A 13,973-nucleotide genomic window follows, 5' to 3' on the forward strand; every position below is an offset into this window, starting at 1 on the left:
TCCTGTGCGACCTCAGGCAGGGCGTGCACAGCGCCCCCATACAGGAGAGCGCCTCATCCTCAGCCCCCACTGCCCACAGGGCACGGCTCTCCAGACGCACAGGGAAGGGGAGCTGGAAATGAGCTCCATGTCTGGCCTCCCCACCTAGAGGAGACGCTGCCTTGAGCACTCTGGCTTTGCAAGGCGATGGGACTTGGAGGCAAATTCCTGGGCAATTTCAGGACAGGGGTGTTCTCTGGAGCAGATGCTTGACAAGCGCTTGTCTCTGAGCAAAGAGACCCGCCTGAGGGTGAAGCTCTGGGACCAGGAGGCTTCTTTCCCTGCAGGCTCGCCTGGAATTTTCCTTGGCAGGCTGGGACGGCAACTACTCAAGTGATGTGGGGTTTTCCTGCTGCCCTTGCTCTGGGCCCAGTGCGTCCCACTGCTTCTGGATCCCAGATAGAATCTGGGTCTAGGGAGACAGAGCCCAGAAGAGGCCTTTGATTCATGAACCGCTGGATTTAGCTGGATTTAGGAACTGGGTTTCCGATTGATTTCCAGAGGGAGGCAGGATGGAGCCATAAGCTCCTGTAACAGATTTGCAGCCTGCAGCGGATCTGCACCAGGCGGTGGGCCGGAAGTTACGGATGTGACCTGGGGCTCTGAGAGGGAAAGGTAATGAGGTGAAGAAAAATCCATCTGTGTCGGGTACGTCCCGGGCCCGTGAAGGTGTAACTTCTACTTCTGATGCACGTGCGCAGCTCTGCAGATGCCAAGGGGAGAGGGTGGAGGGAGTGGGCTCCTCTCCCTCCCGGCTCTGGAGGAGGCTCCAGCTTTGCAGAGGATCGAAGGCTGCAAAGTTCCCGGCAACTTCAGAGCTCGGCGGTCTCCGGAGACCTGGGGGCTGGCTGTGCAGCCCACCCTCCCGACGGGCCCCAGCTGGCCCCTGTCCCTGCAGCCCCCTCCCCTCAGCTGGGGCCCCTGTCCCTGCAGCCCCCTCCCCTCAGCTGGGGCCCGTGGTCCCCCTGCAGGCTCAGGGCAGGGAAGGGAGGAGGGAACCACCTTCTCTGGGTTGGGGAACAACCTGGGTAGGAATTCTGTGGGATTCTTCCACTTGCTGGCTGAGGGACCTTGGGCCAGTTCCATGCACTCCCTGGGCCTCAGTTTCCTCACCTGTGAAATGGGAGACAGGAGACTGCCCTCCGAGGACGGCTGTGGGAGGAGAGGAGGCATAAAGGGAGCAGCACAGCCCCTGCACGTGGTTGGGGGACACGGGCCTGGACATGATGGGTCCTAGTTACAGGGCTGACCCCGATAGCCATCATCTGTGTGGTCCTGGGCACGTGCTTCGGCCTCTCTGAGCCTCAGTTTGCTGCTCGGTGAAGTGGGAATAGAGCGGTGGTCGTGATTAAAGGGACAATGCAGGTCACTGCTTAGCGCCGTGTGCGGTGCGTGATCAGTCGTCATGGACGCCTGTACTGATCCCCTCCTCCTGGTGGCCGGTGTTGCCGGGGCAACGCTGCGGGCCTGGCCCTGTGCCAGCTCAGACAGGCACGAGGGGCTCCAGATCCCTCCCCTCACGTCCACGCTGATGAAGCCGGGAGATAAAGCAGCCCCACAGCTGTGCCTGGAGTGGAGTCACCACGCTGAGTGTGAGTCCCAGCCTGGCCACGGCCCCGGCCGTGAGGACACAGGAGGCCACGTCCCCTCTCTGTGCCTCAGTTTCCTCATCTGAGAGTGGGGAAGATGATGAGGATCCCAGACACGATGAGGGACTTTACCGTCAGGCTCTGTTCTACACGCTCCATGATGGTCCTGAGGGGGGCGGTCACTGTCAGCCAGGTTTACAGGTGGGGACCGCACCTCAAAAGGGAAAGAACTCGCTTTTGGCCAACTAGGAAGAGGTGGAGGCAGGACTTGAACCAGGGATTCGGCTCCAGAGCTCACGCCCCTGCCTGCTCCTGGGGTCCTGAGGATCCTCTGAGATGGAGGGCGTGAATGGGCTCTGCAAACTGTAAAGTGCTGGAGAAAGCCGGACGGGGTAACCTTCTGTGGGAGAGGGAATTTGAACTGAACAGCTGTGCTGTGCTCTGTAAACTGCTAAGTGTGGTGCTAACCACGACCAACACTTCTGGAGCACCAGCTATGTGCCAGGCCTCACGACTACACTTTACATTCCGCATATCATTAACTCTCCTATGAGGTGGGAGTCATGTCCCTCACCTCAAGATGGGGAAACTGAGGCCCAGATGGTGAAGCAGCTTGGCCAAGGTCATGCAGCAAACTGGGGCGTGGACCCAGGTCTCTCTGACTCCAGAATCCAATTCTCACCTGTGAGATTGTGCCGCTACCCACATTGTCGTTAAATATGAGCACCCAGTTCAGGACTTTCTGCTGAGACCAGCTGCTGTTTAGGGGGACGATGGGCTGAGGTCAGAGTCGGGGTGACTGTGGGGCCTGGAGTAATCATGGGAGACTTCCTGGAGGGGGTGACTACACACTGAGGGTGGAGAGGTGGGCAGGACTGCCCAGCCTCTGGTCCAGAGAAGGTGTTGGGGAGACTGAGTGCAGCGAGGGCGGGGCCAGGCCGAGGGTCCAGCCCCAGGGCTCACTTCAGGACGCAGGTGGGGCTCCGGGAATCACGTATGTGACTAGAAAATGCTCAGACCCAGCTGCAGAAGTGGATGTTCCCCAAGTATCATTGTTATCACGTTGGCTGGTTTCTGCACTGTTAAGAAGTTGCCTGTCTCCTCATATTTCAATGTCATTGTTTTATCAATTCAGAGTCTCCGACCCTATAATTGGGGGGTGAGTTGTGGCTTCTCTCCTCTGCGTTTACTCGGTTCTATCGACCTGCCCTTCCGCATTATTCAGCTACTAATTTTCTCCATGAGCATCCATTGATTTCCACATTGAGATATTTCTTGACGCCCTTTCTAACGAGAGTCCTGATTCATGTGTTCCAGCGTCAGGTTAGAGCGTTTTGACTTTGGACGTATTTTATTGTAAAAGCAGCATCAGTACCTCACTGGGGGCACCTGTTTACCCTCCTGGGGATGCTCCCTTTATCTCTTCAGACTGTCTTTTTGCCTCTTAACATGCAGAGTAATTTACTGTTGAGAGCCAGATGTGATGCGTCAGGTCAAAGGGACTCAGGTTCACCAGTGTGTCATGCGAGGCTTTACGTGTGTCTGGCCAGGAGTTAGGCCATGTTGACTGTTTGCTGTGGTTGTGGTGTCAGAGGCTCACATTTCCTCCAGGGTCCTTGTTTTGTCTCCCCTCTCGTCTTGAGTTTTCCTAGAGACTCCTTAAACAGGGTCTGAGACTTGCAGTCCCTTTAGCTGTAATCCTGTTATTATACAGGAGCCCTACTGAAGTGGAGGGGCGTGTGGGGGAGGGGAGGCACCCTATAGTCCTGTATTCGGTCTTGGTCTTTCAGTGAGCCTGAGTTGGGTATTTCCCTCCCCCCAGGTAGTCAGGCTCTGGTAAAATAGTTTCCCATGGAGCAGGCCTTGCTCAGGAGAACAGAATGCTCTGGGCATATTTCAATAGTTATTTTCCCCTCTCCCTGCCAGAAGTAGGGGGTATTTTTCTCCTATCTTCACATTGAGAACCTGGTGGGGCTCCTGGAGGTAAAACTCACAAAAGTGTTGGGGATCCCCTAAGACTTGGCCACCTTGGAGTTTTTAACTCTCAAGCTAGTCTGAACTGAGCCCCCAGCAATTCAACACCCACAGTTTAAAGTGTTCCTACAGATGTTGCCTCCAGTTATGGGCTTCCGTTGCTGGTGAGCTGTGGTTCGTGGTGTCTGCTCGTCTCTCCAGTTTTCCGGGTTCAGTTTGCCTGACCTCAATGACCTCAATTCTCTGATGTATCTAAGAAGATGATGGTTGATTTTCAGTTTGTTCAGATTTTTTTCTTATTGTGAGAATGGGAATGATAACTTCCAAGCTCTTTACAGTAATTTTCAGCACACGCATCTTGTATGTGTCTTGTTAAGTATATAGCTAAATATTTCACTTCCTTTGGCGACTGTAAATGTCATTGTGTTTTAAATGTCAGTTTCCACCTATCTATTGTTTATACATAGAAATACAATTCACTTTTGTGTGTTGATATTTTTATCTTGCGACCTTGCTGAACTCACTTGTTAGTTCTAGGAAGTTTGTTTTGTTTTGTTTTTGATAGATTCCTTGTGATTTTCTATAAAGAGAGTCATGCCATCTCCAAAAAGAGACAGTTTTATTTTTCTTCTGAGTCTGTATGACTTTTATTTCTTTTTCTTGCTTTATTGCAGTGTCTATATCATCTAATAATGGTAATATGAGTGGTAAGAGTGGACATTCTGCCTTGTTCCTGATCTTAGGGGGCAAACATTCAGTCTTTCTCCATTAACTATGATACTAGCTGTAGTATTTTTGTATCTGCTCTTTATCAAGTTCAGGAAGTTCCCACTTATTTCTATTTTTAAAGCATTTTTATCATGAATGGGTGTTGAATATTACCAAATAGTTTTTCTGTATCAATTGATATGACTATATGATTTTTCTTCTTTAGCTTGTTAATATTGTGGATTATATTGATAGATTTTTTTGAATGTTGAACCAACCTTGCAAACCTGTAATATATTCCACTTTGTCATGGTATATAATTCTTTTCATACATGGTTGGATTTGGTTTGCTTATATATATATATGTATATATGTATATACACACATATATATATATAGAGAGAGAGAGAGAGGGAGAGAGAGAGAGAGGATTTTGGGGTCTAAATTCATGAGAGATATTGGTCTTTTTTCTTTTTTTCTACTCTCTCTGTTGTTTAGATTGAGTGAATTCTATTGTTTTGTCCTCAAGTTCACTGATTCTATTCTATCATCTCCATTCTACTATTAATCCTATCCAGCACATTTTTTATTTCTGTTATTGTATTTATCAGCTCTGTAATATCATTTCATTTCCTTTTTATAACTTCTATATCTTTGCTAAGATTTAAATTTTTTCATTTTTTGAGGGAATTTGTAATTGATTGTTGAAGCTTTTTGTGTGTGTGTGTGTGTGTGAGGAAGATTGCCCCTGAGCTAACATCTGTGCCAATCTTCCTCTATTTTGTATATGGGATGCCCCCACAGCATGGCCTGATGATCAGTGTGTAGGTCCATGCCCAGGATCTGAACCCACGAACCCCAGGCCACTGAAGTGGAGCATGCGAACTCAACCACTATGCCACCGGGCTGGCCCCTGTTGAAGCATTTTATGATAGCTGCTTTAAGATCATTGTCAAATAATTCCAGCATCTGATTCATTTTGGTGTTTGCTATCAGTTGATTGTCTTTGTTTAAATTGTAATTGTCTTGGTTCTTGGTGTGACGGATAATTTTTTATTATATTCTGAACATTTTGTCTAGTATGTTGGGAGAGTCTAGGCCCTATTTCAATCTTTAATTTTAGCAAGCAATCACCCTGGTTGGGTTTAGCACATGGGTTCTTGGCCTACCATTGTGGGCTGTGGTCCCACTGGCAGTGTAATCGTAGGAGCCTTTGTGGTGCTAGTTTGTCTGCTTGGTTTATCTGGGGCTGCCGTGGTTCCCACTAGTCTCTTCTGGGGCTGCCTGAGGGGGTGCCAGAGGCTTCCCTAGGCCTGCTGTGGTGGGCTGGGCTGTGGTGGGGCCCCCCTACTTGTGCTTGCTGGCTGCCCTGGGGTCTCTGGCAGAGGATAGAGTCTCTGGCTCATGGGTGTAGAGGCTTCCTGGACTGGGACACTTGTCACTGGGTCCCTTTTTCTGGTTCTGCTCACCCACCCCAACCCTAAGAATGTTTTGACATGGCTTACAAAAATAAAATATTACACTTTCAGCTATTTCAAATAACACAGCGATGTTTGCAACAGACACCCTCACTCCATTCCTGAGAACATACCGGCATGCACTAATCCCCAAGGCTCAGGTAGAGACTGAGAGCAAGGGTGTCAAAGGGCGTGTTGCTTGGCAACAAGAAGCAGGGATTGTACGTGTTGACAGTAGCACATGTCTACTTGGCCATCCTAGGATGTCTGGCTGTGCAAGTGTCAATAGGGTGGGTTTAAATACTCCAGCTATTTAACCTCTCTCCTCCTCAATTAAGGGCTCTGGAGCCTACACTGAGATGTAAATCCCTGCTCAGCCGCTCGCTAGTTGCTGAGATGTTCTCCGGGTCTCAGTTTCCTCATCTACGCAACGAGAATGATGAAAGTCCCCACCTTCCAGGCTCACCAACACTATGCTGATGTCCAGTGTTGAGCACAGCAAGCAGTGCCCGGTTGGCCCCACTCAGTGACCATCAGCAATTGTCATCACATCACGATCTCATGGTTTTGGGATAATGGGACGTCTATCTTAATAGTGATAATGAGATAATAATGATGCTCCCATTACTGCTAATAATGCTGTCTTTAGAAAACAGGACTGGATCACAACAGCCTGGACCTGAATCCTGACTCCAGCGCTGACTCACTGGGTAGGACACAGGGCAAGCTACTTACCCTCTCTAGGCCTCAGTATTCTCATCTGTAAAATAGGGATTGTGATAATACCCAACTAGGAGATGAGTCACGCCAAGTGCGTAGCATGGTGCTCGGAATGCATAGGTGCTCAATAAATGCTGGCTACAGTTGGCCGTGAAGGCAGAGATCTTTGTGTTTTGGTTTGGGTTGTATCCCTATGTCCCCAGTGCCTAGCACAGAGCCTGGTACGGAGTGGTGCTCTGTCCTGACATGGCGGGGCCTCAGCCAGGCCAACAGGAAGAGGAGAAGGTGCTAATGTCCACCTCTGCCCACCCGCCCTCAGCACGTTGTCCTGGATCACTGAATCCTTTTGGCCTGGAATCATCGGTGGGCTCTATTGGGGGTGTATTAGTCTGCTCGGGCTGCCATAATGAAATACCACAGACTGGGTGGCTTACACAACAGAAATTTGTTTTCTCACAGCTCTGGCGGCCAAAAGTCCAAGATCCAGGTGCTGGTGGGTTGGTGTCTCCCGTGGCCTCTCTCCGTGGTGACAGATGGGCGGCCGCCTTCTCTCTGTGCCCTTACACGGCCTTTCCACAGCGTGCCCATGCCTGGTAGCTCTTCCTCTTCTTATAAGGACACCAGTCCTATTGGATCTGGGCCCACCCTTATGACCTCATTTAACCTCAATTACCTCCTTGAAGGCCCTTATCTCCAAATGCAGTCACATTGGGGGTTAGGGCACCAACATATGAATTTTGGGGGGACACAATTCAGCTCATACCAGGGGATCACAACTTCCAGAGAATGTCTATGGGGTCTGCTGAGCTATGGGAAGGGCCCAGTGTGACCCTTTCTTGCTCTAACCTCCCTCCTCCATTACCTCTGAGGGCATCTGGTCCAGGCCTTTCATTTCACCCTTGGAGACTGAGGCTCAGAGAGGGGCAGTGATCTGTCCCATGTCACACAGCGAGCAAGGAACAGCTCTAGGAGGACAGCGGAGCCTCCTGACTATGGCCTGGAACTTTTCCTGATGCTGCTATTCGGGACTGCCATGCTGGCGGGCAGCTGGCTCTGGACGGCACGGCTGTGGGGACCTGGTGTCAGTGCTGAGGGGGCCTCGGTGCCAGCGGCTGCTTTTGTCTCAAGTTCAGCTCGTATCTCTCTCAGTGATTCCAATTTCAGGAGCATTTATTGTCTGTGCTTTTATTCTCTCGTCTTCCATTGTGCTTTCTCTCTGGGTAATCTGAGGCTCGCAGGCAGCTAAGTATGACACGTACATTCAAATGAAATGCAATAAAAAAATAATTGGACATATTTCTTTTGTGTCTAAGCAGGAGATTAATTTCCCTGGCACATCCTATTTCTTCCTCAGTCTCTCTGCTTTTTCTCTGAGTATTTCCTCCCCTCCCCAGAGTCTCTGGGATCTGAATGGCCCCATGGCCCCCGCTCACGGGACACACACAAATGATTCTGACTTCAGAGCCCACGTCCCCGTGATCCATAGACGATGGATCCAAGGAGAGGGAACTGCCGGCATCCACGTGGGCCTGGGAGGGCTGCCAGCCCCGGGTGGGGAGAGGAGAGGGGTCTCCACTGATGATGAGTGTGGAAAGTGTCCGTGGGCAGGACTGGGGGTCCCCTGTGGACGCACCTGTCACTCAGGCAGGGACCCTCCTGGGCAGACACACTCGTCCCTGCGTGTGTCCTGGGAAAAGGTGGGTCCTTCTCTGTTGCTCTAGAACTGGGGCTGGAGATGTGTGATCGTGACTTTCAGCCAAAGCAGCCACCGTGGGTCCCCAGTGGTGGCGGGATCAGCAGGGACACCCTGGACGTGACTGTGAAGCGTGGGTCAGCTTGGGAGGAGAGCAGGAGGAGTAAGATGGAGATGGGCAGGAAGGGTTCCACTGCCTCGGTTTACTCACTGTGTGACCTTGGGTGAGTGACCCAACACCCCTGAGCCTCAGTTTCCCCATCTGTAATGTGGCATAGGTCAGTACACAGTGTCAGGGGTTGTGGGCAGGATTAAATGAAACGATGCTCGTAAAATGCCCAGCACGGTGCCTCGTACACAGTGGGTCCTGAGTAAAGGGAAGCTAGTAAAATTCATTCATTCGTTCATTCATTCACTCATTCATTCACCCATCCAGCCCACTCTGAGGGCCTACTATGTGCCAGGCCGTGTGCAGCATCAGGGAGAGAAGAGTCAAACCTCCTGTCACCTCCAGGAGCTCACGGTCTAGTGTGAGACTGTAGCAGGCTCTGTACGGGGGACGTGAGCTGGGTCTCCTGGAACGGAGGAGGGACAAGCAGAGTTGGCTCCAAAGGGAATCGGAGAAGGCTTCCTGGAGGAGGCGACACGAACTGAGCCTTGACAGGGACTCGAGTTTCAGAAGGCAGGGGATGAGGGAGGGGCATCCAGGAGAGGGGACAGCAGGGCACAGGCAGGGAAGCACGAAGAGTGTGGGGGGTGGCGACCAGGGGTTGTCTGTTGGGCCGGAAGCCCAAGGCCTGTGGGGACACGTGGAGGGAGGTGAGGCAGGGAAGGTGGGTTTGTTGGGTCGGCACTGGGGAGCCGTGGATGGTTTGGGAGCAGGGAGGGGTGTGGTCAGAGGGGCAGGTCCTTCCACAGCCTTGAGCAGGAGACGGTTATTCCTCTGTGGAGACACAGTGTCCCTCCTGTCGCTCCCGCCCCTGGGCCTCCACGTGGGGCTTCACAGAGCGACTCTCACCCTCTGTCCCCTGACGCGGCCTCAGGGGCTCCGAGCAGGAGACACACCCCCTGAGTCCCCGGCTGCGGCTCTGGGACCCCCGTCCTCCCTCCTTTCATCGTGTGTCCTGTTTTCTGATTCTCAGGCCCCTTCCTCGAGCAGAACCCACTAGGTCAACACCTCCCCACCCCTTCCTCCTCCCACCAGTGTTCATGGAGCGCCTACGCTGTGCCAGCGCCGTCCTGGGGCCGCAGCAGGGGACGGAGCAGACGACACTCCCTGGCCGGAGCTCACAGCCCCGTGGGGGCACAGATGTTCCCCGAACAACAGAAACCAGCCCTGTGACCAGTTCCCAGGCCCTGGGAGCCTGTGCCAGGGTCTGACCTTGTCACGAAGGTCGAGGAGGGCTTCCCTGAGGAGGGGACACTTGCACCGAGATCTGAGGGGTGAGGAGGGGAAACTCTGGGGAGATGGGGAGGAGATGGGCTCCAGGCCATGGGAACAGCCTGTGCAAAGGCCCTGTGGTGGGAGGAAGGGCCGTGAATTCAGGGCCTGAATGGTTGTGCCTGAGGTTGGGGTAGAGACTGAGGGGAAGAGAAGAACCTGGAGGGAGTGGAGGGGTCCAGGTTGACCCTAGGGTTCCTGGTGGAGGGTGAAGTCTCCAGGGCAGTCAGGACCCGGGAGCCAGGTCTAGGGGGAAGGTCGTGGTCACCAAGTCCTGGTCCCTTTGGTCTTTCCCTTCCGCATCTTCCAGGTGTAAGAGGTTTCTTGTTGCCTTTTTTCCAGTGTCTTCTCCACCCTTCCCCTCCGTTGTGGATGCACTCCTAGGGACAAGGGAGAGAGGGGCCCAGAGAGGGAGTGGGACTCCCCAGGGCCACACAACGAGCTCGGGCAGAGCTGGGGCGGCTCCAGAGCAGGCCCTTCCCTCCATGGCGTCCGCCTGCGGCCCCCGGACGTGACAGCCGGGCCAAGGCCACGGGTCCCCAGGCTCTGCCCTGCAGGCCGTGGCTGAGGGCTGGTCACCCCGAATCAGCAGCTCAAGAGCCGCTGTGTTTGTGGTGTCAGTTTTCAGATGGTTCAGAGACCAGCGGGTAAATGGGGCCCGTCCTTTCCCAGGTTTTAGATTTCCTTTTTCTTTCTTATTTTCTTTTTCATTTTGATGGCTCTCTCTGACACGCGGATTCCCGTCTCCCGCAGCAGCTGAGTCCTGGGAAACCGCTCCTGCGATGGTGCTGAGGGCTCCTCCCGGGACCGGGCCCCGGGCCCTGCACAGCTGCTGCCTGGAGGCGGCGGCAGCTCGGGGCTCCTTGCCTCGTCCTCTCCGGTCAGCCCTGCCGTTCCTGCTGCCCAGTCTGGGGGGTGGGGAGCTCCCCGTCACTGGAGGGGTCCCCAGAGACTGGGCACCCCTTGGAGGGAGCTGAGGGACCAAACGCTGGACTGGGGCCGTGACCGGGACTCGTCTCTGCACATGTCCCCCCCCTCCCTTCATCCCACCCAACACCACAGTGGAGACAGAGGAGGAGGGGGAGGGAGACAGGGAGGAGGGGGAGGGGGAGGAGAGGAAGAAGGGAGGAGGGAGGTAGAGGGGTGCTTGGCACTGCAGCATCCAATTCATCCCTCCATCTCCAATCCCAGGAGTAAGGCTATGTTTTCCCATTTCACTGATGAGGAAACAGAGGCTCAGAGAGGTTAAGCAAGGGAGCAATGAAGTCTGGATTTGAACTCAGGTCCTTCCGACTGTTTCCCAAAGGCACCACTTGTTTTGAAGAAAATAGACGTTGCTCTGAAGTGAGGGCTACCTGCGAGAGGCTCTGAGCTAAACTCTTCCCGTGCTGTGTCTTGTTTAATCCACAGAAGGCCCGTAGCCAGACACCGGGAAGAGGCGCGCAGACTGATAGGAGGTGGGCGGAGTGGCAGGAGGCGGACAGGGAGGTGGGAGGCGGACAGGGAGGTGGGAGGTGGGCAGGCAGGTAGTGTGTCTACTTGCTGTTTTTCCCCGTTGCATCTGAGGGCCTCCCCTCTAGTGCCAGCTATCCCAGTGGTGGGCCCTATCTGAGGACCTGTACCCCCCGGGGACAAAGCTTCCGTCACCTGACATTACGGAACCCTCACCCTCCATGGGGCCCCACCTGCTGGGCTCCTTCCCCTCTCACCTCATTCCCATGTGTCATGATTGAATGAATGAATGAACGCGTGAATAGTAGGTAGTATTTCTGGCCATCACCTTGGCTATTCACGTGCAGTGGCTTATTCCCAGCCCAGCCCTCGTCTCACGCCTTTCTCCTGCAGACACTGAGCCCCTGGGCAGCTGGTCTTGGGTCTGACACCAGGACCTCACTGGGTCTCTGCTCCGTTTCTACCCGTGAGTCCAGCTCCCGCAGCGGAGCGAGCTGAGGCCGCTGGGACCGTGACTCATCGTCCACGTCCTCTTCAGCCCCTGCTCAGTCTCCCGCTCCTTAGAGGCGTCAGAGTCTCTCCAAGCACATGTGTCGCCTCTGCCTCGGAACCACCTGGGAGCTTGTACAAATGCAGATTCCCAGGCCTGGCTCTAGTTTGCTGATTCGGAGTCTCTGGAGGCAGGGCCAGGGAATCTGCATCTTTAAGAAGCGGCCAGGAGATTAAGTATCTGGACAATGCTGACAAACAGGCCAGGGTGAGGGACAGAGCTCTGTGCCATAACCTGATGATCCAGGCATTGCGGGATGGTTCCAAGTCCACCAAACTCCACCATGTCCAGCCCACGTGTCTCTACCTGATTTACAAACTCTCCAAATCAGGCTTTGTCCCACCTTAACTCAAGTCCACAACCCGCACTGCGGGACCTTTGCTCCTGTTGTGCCTGCCAATTCCCGTATCTTTGCATGTCTCCATCCTGCCTGTCCTTCAACACCCAGCTCAAATGCCACCTCCTCCGGGGAGCCTTCCCTGATCCTCCAGATGGTAGCCATGTATTTATTTGTTCCTTTTCTTTGTTTACTCATCACACATTTATTTAACTCTTGCTATGATCCAGGTTTTGCCTTTAGGGTACCCTTTGCCTTGTCTTATTTTCATTCACTACATTTCCTCTCCTGTTTGGCCTAGGTGCTGCCCTGGTCCGGGGCCCAGATAGAATAAGTGTGGTCCCAGGCTCCATGGCACCCACGCTCCTGTGGTTACGATTATTTATTTCCCTATTTTGTCTGCTCTGTTCACGGAGAGGGGCCATACTTGGCTTCTCTCCAAGCACCCTGGCGTCCAGCCGGAGCTGGGACCTACAGGGCATGCAGTAATAATGGGCCCCGTGACCCCACTTCCCGGAGCTACGCCACTCCATCAGCTGGTGTGCTGTGGGCACTCGGTGACTGCCACATCCCCGCCCCCAAAGCGCCACGATGAGAGGCTCCTCGGCATCAGCACATGTCCCTAAAGGAGATGACAAGAAAGCCTGTCATTCTCAGGAACACGTCCCTTTGGGCCTCGAGGCTGCTCAGGTTTCCGGAGGCGCCTGAGAAACGCAACCATCCCTGCGGTCGTGCCCCAAAGCCTCTGTGAGCTGGTGCCCTGTGGGGACTGGGGCAGGTATCCAGGAGCAAGTCGCGGGTCCCAGAAGTGGGATGTGGTGGGGGGGGGTAGCTGGGTCGGGGGAGGAGGGGAGGGGCATTAACGACACTGCCTGTAACTCCCGCATGCTGACTGTTTAGTGTGCTGAGCATTGTCCTCAGCTCTTGCTGTGTATTAACCCAGGCCCCGTGACAACACGAGCCAGGCGCTGTTATTATTTCCACTTTTCAGATGAGGAAACTGAGGCACACAGGGGTTAAGTGGCTGAGCTGGAGCTTTAATCCAGGGTCTGGCTCCTAAAGGGGGGGAGCACCAAGGGAGTCCTCGGCCAGCCTGGCGCAGCCCGTCATCCCGCCTTCCCCAGGCCCCAGGTGAGGTGACAGGCCTGGGCACCTGCTGCCCCCGGGTAATTGATAGGAGGCATTGCAATTGGTCTGGGTGCAGCCCAGATAAATCTATGCGTCAGTCCCGTAAATCACCAGTTTAAAGGGCCTGGAGACGCTGCGGTGGGGAGGCAGGGACGAGCTTGTGACCCCACTTGGGGCCGTCAACATCTGGAGAGACCCTGAAGCTGTATTGACCAGGGAGAGGGCGAGTGTCGGTCCAGAAGGCAGGGAGGGTGGAAGCAGGGAGAAATTCACTGTCCAGCCCTGAAGTCACCCTCCTGCCCAGGGACGGCTGGGGGGTCTGCCGGGCCCCAGACAGCCCTGCTTAGAAAGGAAGGTTGGGCCTGGGATAGACCGAGCTGGTGGAGCAAAGACCACGCAGTGTCCGAGTCACACGGATCTGGGTTCAGTCCCAGCGCTGCGCCTTACCCGCTGTGGTTCACGCATCACTCTCTGACTCTCGGTTTTCTCATTTATCAAGTAAGATTCATAAAAACTCTCACTTCACAGGGTTGTGCGAGGACGCTTACGGAGAGCTGAGCGTGGGTCCTGGAAACGACGCCCAGAGGGTGTTGGGGGGAGAGTTGCTCCCTGTGCACCCCCTGCCGGGAAAAGGGAAGTCGCGGTTGGGTGGGGGCAGTGAGGGAGCCTGGAAGGGAGAAGGCGAAGGACTCACATTTGCTAGACACTCTCCAGTACCAGCAAGTGGGCCCTGACTGCACATTCTCTCATTTAACCCCGTGGACCCTTTCAGGCTGGTACTGTCATCAGCCCCAATTTACAGACGTGAACACTGAGGCTCAGCCAGGTTAAACCGAAAGACACAGAGCTAGAAACTGGCTGCAACCAGCACAGGGACCCGGGTTT

The sequence above is a fragment of the Ceratotherium simum genome, chromosome 22 (genome assembly GCF_057802395.1).
Source record: "Ceratotherium simum simum isolate JZ-2026a chromosome 22, ASM5780239v1, whole genome shotgun sequence".
In the NCBI taxonomy this organism is placed as follows: domain Eukaryota; kingdom Metazoa; phylum Chordata; class Mammalia; order Perissodactyla; family Rhinocerotidae; genus Ceratotherium; species Ceratotherium simum.